We start from the raw sequence: 5,000 nt of genomic DNA on the forward strand, positions 1-5,000 counted from the left end.
TAGGAAGTGGAGAGAGAGGACTTCGATGGAGGATGACCCTTTGATATTTTCAATTAAGACCGTGCTAGGAGCCAGGTATAACACCAAGACTTACATAGAAGGACTGATAGTAAAACAGGCGTAACATCATTAATTCTGACTTCTCAAGAAAAGTAACATATAGAGAAGTCAATCCAGATCTCTTAGTTCATGACATCTATTCTGTTAGGCATAATGTTTCTGAGTTAGATAGAGTCTCATTTACTAGGTTCAGGATTGCATCTCACTCGGGGCGGTGGAAGTAGGTAGGTGGGGTAGGAGGGGGAGAGGCCGTCTGCCTTTGGAGGAGCGGCTGTTTACCTGTGGAGCCATTCAGACAGAAGCACGTAACACAAATATGATCAAGGACACAGAATATCAGAGACACATAGTTTTTCTAACATGAGGGATATATTTTCAAATCAGTGAACCCTGGCAGAGCAATGTAAGATTATTAGTTTAATCCTTTACGAGTATTTGTGAATATTTATGAATTAAGGAAAAAGCAGCTTTTAGGAGTATGATTTTGTATATAAATGCCAAATTTGGTTGTTAATTTTGTTTGTTTTTTGATAACTACTAGAATTTGTTTTATTACCGGTACATGTTCACAAAATAATGTCTTGTATACGTTGAAAAAAAAATCTGTTATTCTTACCTTTGTGTATATAATGTATTGTATTGCCAAGTGTAGTATTTTGCCTTTATTTGGACCAGAAGTAAATAATTCTTGTAAATATGAGCTGTATATGTTGTGGTCAATAAAATATCTATCTATCTATCAATCTAACTATCTGTAAAAAGACTACCATTATCCATTACCATACAACAAGTTCCACTGCATATCCATTATGATGTTTACAATCTTTTCTGGTATCCCACAGTGCCCCAAAATTTTTTTTAACATACTACGTGAAATACTATCATATGATTTCTCAAAATCCACAAAGCATATGTCGTGGAATAAAAGTTTGATCTTCACATCCTCTACCGTTTCTGAAACGTGTTTGCTCTTTTAAGGTATTTTATCCATTAATTTAGTTTTCTTTTCAATATTACATTGGAAACAACTCTTATACCGACTGGTGACAATGTGATCCCTAGTCAATTCCCACAGTCTCTTATATCTCCCTTCTTGGGTACGCTAACAATACCTTTCTTTTTCCATTCAACAGGTGGGATTTCATCTCGCCACATACAGTATGATTGAATAATTCATTGAACACAGTAGATGTTTGAATCTCTTCAGCCTTTAACATTCCTGGTGGCATAGTTTTTTCAGTTGATTGCCAAAACGACCTCTACCAATCTAATATCACTTAGATCACGCTTAGCCTTAAGGATGTCTGGTGGGGTGGCCCATTTAGTGTCTCTTCAATATGTTCTCTCCATTGAGCTCTAATTTTAGATTCATTAGTTAGAAGATTTCAATTTTCATTCGACAGGAAAGTCACCTCTCTTCCTCTTTTTTTTCTTTGCAGTGATTTCTCGAATACCCTCATATGCATATCTTATACTTCTTCCATCAGGAATACACAATTTCTTGATGACTGGCAGGTGCTAACCATTTTGTAATGATTGCTTGATTCCCCCCTGACTGTTAGTCATTTACTTATTAAAAGTCCCAGTCTTGGAGATATCAGGGAACGATTCCTATATGAAGCTCGTAATGAGGATGACAGGTACATCCTCAACAAAATTCTTGGAGACGTTTTTCTATGATACCAGTGGCATTTTTAAGTTAGTATTGGAAGCTGGCTTTCTTAATCGTTTTGAAATGGTATATGAAATTTCAAATGTTTTACTTTAAAGTTATTTCTTCATTTCCTTTTATTGTCTTGAATTAATTATTCGTTGTTACTCATACTCCAATCAGCATCAATGACCATTGATGTTATAATGCCAGCTTATCATCAATCAATCATTCATTTATTCCATCAGGAAAAAGAAATCTTATGGACCAAGTGTTTTGTGGCCAAGAAAATATCATCTATTAATGTTATTTTTATCTGAGATTAAGCTCACTATATCATCATGCAAAAATATTTAATGTCATAACAATAAATTCGTATTCTACCCCAGTGATTACATGCGGCTATAAAAGAGAGGGGATTCGGGGGTCATAACAGGTCGTAATCGTCAAGAAAATAGTTTGGAGTTTCATGATATGGACTTAATCTTATGATATGGTCCTATAACCGACCGTGAGTGGGTGATGCGGGTTCTTTATAACTCAAGCGTAAGTACATGTAGCCATAAAAAGGTGGAAAAATAGGTATTGTGGCCTAGATATAACATATACTGATCCACTAAGTAAGACCTTTGATGGCAGAGTTTTTAGCATGCATCTTCCATGACCTGATATCTTCCATGACCTATCATTGAACTGGCCTATCCTTTAGGGTTTCCAGTCTCAGAAATAGGGAAGATTAGCATTAAGATACGTTATGTTTCAATTTCATCTGCATATAATGGAAATCACATTGGTTATTACTTTTGAAAATTTAATAAGTCAAAACAGCTAACTTTTATACCAAAGCATTGTTTAGATTATCCATAAAAATTCCAAAAGACATGAATGATTTCCATATGGTTTGATAATGTAACTAGATTCTTTACTACACACTCTGTTAAAGACTCTCCTTCTAACCAGAGATCTGGAGGGGGTGATTAACACCTCTCCCCTTCCCCTTCCACCCCTGCATGAGCTTTACTTCTTGGAACCGAAGTGGTATTTTTATCATTTTGTTTTTCGTCCACAAAATACCATCTTTTTAAGCTTTTTTACCAAGACTACAAATGTATACATTCTTTTACATTTATTTTACGCACTGCTTATTTTTTGTTTATAAGTTGTTTAGTTTAAATAAGTTAAGATTGGTTCTTCCCATTAAATGATCCCAACCTTGTTGTTTCGTAAAGAAACTAATAAATCTATACGCCAATGAACAATGGTTGTGTAAAAAATTGTCATTAAAGAATTAATATAAAAAGCCCAATCTTGTTAATTTACATTAACTTAAAGAAACTACAACGAAATCGAAAACTGAAGCAATTTTATTAAACATTTTCTAAAATTTTAGGTACCCTTACATCTACTGCATTTCTATCACATATTTATAATAAACTAGTAAAGCCATACGAACTCGAAAACTAACTGTAGGTCCTGAGAACTTCAATACAAACATGTCGTCTTGCTCAGAGGTGCAAGGCAACATTAGAGAATATCAGAACGACCAGGATTTGGCCGAAGATCTGATATAGCTAACGAGGAGACTTGAAGAAATATAATATTTCCTTCTTTTTCCTTTTTCATAATATTATGAAAAAGGAAAAAGGAGGAGACCAAACAGACAAAAATACTTAAAGAGCAAATTACGTTGGTACTGAAAAAAGCGATTTGAGACAACTTTCAAGGCATGATATGAAATGGAAAAAATGATAAATGCAAAACCAGACGGATAAATACATTAATATACAGGAAACGGCAGTTGGCAATAAAAAGATTGCAGCATCTACATTGGTATACTTCGCAAACTTTGTTATGTGGTAGTTAATATATCAGAGATTCCTTTAAAAGAGAGACATGCATAATCAATTAACAAAAATGTTAAATATATGAAAAAAATAAACAAATATCAGGCACTTGAAAAAAGACAAAGAATACATTGTGGCTATGTCAGGCCTCGCTCATTGTTGGGATTTGATTTGCATGTACAAGTTTTCAGTTGGCACGGCACCTCAGAATGATCGCATTGAGATACCTCGGCTCTTGGGCCGGAGAGACCATTCAGTCTTAAACTTTAGGTTTAAAGGGCGATCATAAATGGCAGAAGCAAGGGACAGTGACAATGTCCTAGAGACTGACCATATATACTGACATATGATCAGTGCCCAAGACCACTCTCCATCTAAGCAAGGACCACGGAGGGCCAGGCAATAGCTATTGATGACTCAGCAGGTAGACCTATAGGCTCCCACAAACCACTCCATCCTTAGCTCGCAAGGATGGTGTGGTTGCAGACGCTACAAGAAACTATCAAGCTTGAGCGGAACTCGTGCCCCAGTCCAGCAGATCGCAAGGCAAGGACGTTTCCAAAAGTCCATCATAATAGGAAGTAAAGGTTACGAGGTTGGACAGTAAGAAGGAAGATTGAAGCACGATGGATATAAAGTAAAAGGCTGAAAATATGGGTCCAGCTGATGGCCTGGTAGACGATTCAAAGACACTTTAGTAATATCTAATATATACCTTTGAAAATGTCCTAGAAACGGGCTCATATGATACGGCCTCACATAAGCCTTTGGAAATTCCGTGCAATATCTCAACCGAGTACTTGACTACGACATTTAATTGACAAGTTGACAAGTCAATTAACAATGGATGTTCGAGATAGGCAGACGGAAACCCTTCAAGTGAATAAAGAATTCTGAACACATATACGTAATTTGAATATAAATTTGTGCTATGCTTTTCAATAAATTATGTTTACCAAGTACATAAAGGAAAGCCTTGGGGACATCTGGCCTTCATTATTGCCTAAGTTTAATTTAGTTGGCCATCGTCGGCGTCAAAGGCTTTCATGATGAATACCCTCTTGTTGGCACACTAAGGTAATTGGAGAGGTTCACTCAGCGCCAGTTACTATACACTCCTAGATTAGGAGAGAGAGAGAGAGAGAGAGAGAGAGAGAGAGAGAGAGAGAGAGAGAGAGAGAGAGAGAGAGAGGAGAGAGAGAGAAAGAGAGAGAGAGAGAAAGAGAGAGAGAGAGAGCTAAATATCATATATATTTATATATATATATATATATATATATATATATATATATATATATATATATATATATATATATATTCTTACAAAGCTGGCCTAACATGAGAGTAGATTATTTTATTCACGTATTTCATTTGTGTAATTAAGAGATGTATAGCCAGCTTGTAAGGTGGGTCTCACTCACGTAGGATTAAGTAAATGTGTGTAA

This window comes from Palaemon carinicauda, chromosome 3 (assembly GCF_036898095.1).
Source record: "Palaemon carinicauda isolate YSFRI2023 chromosome 3, ASM3689809v2, whole genome shotgun sequence".
NCBI lineage: Eukaryota > Metazoa > Arthropoda > Malacostraca > Decapoda > Palaemonidae > Palaemon > Palaemon carinicauda.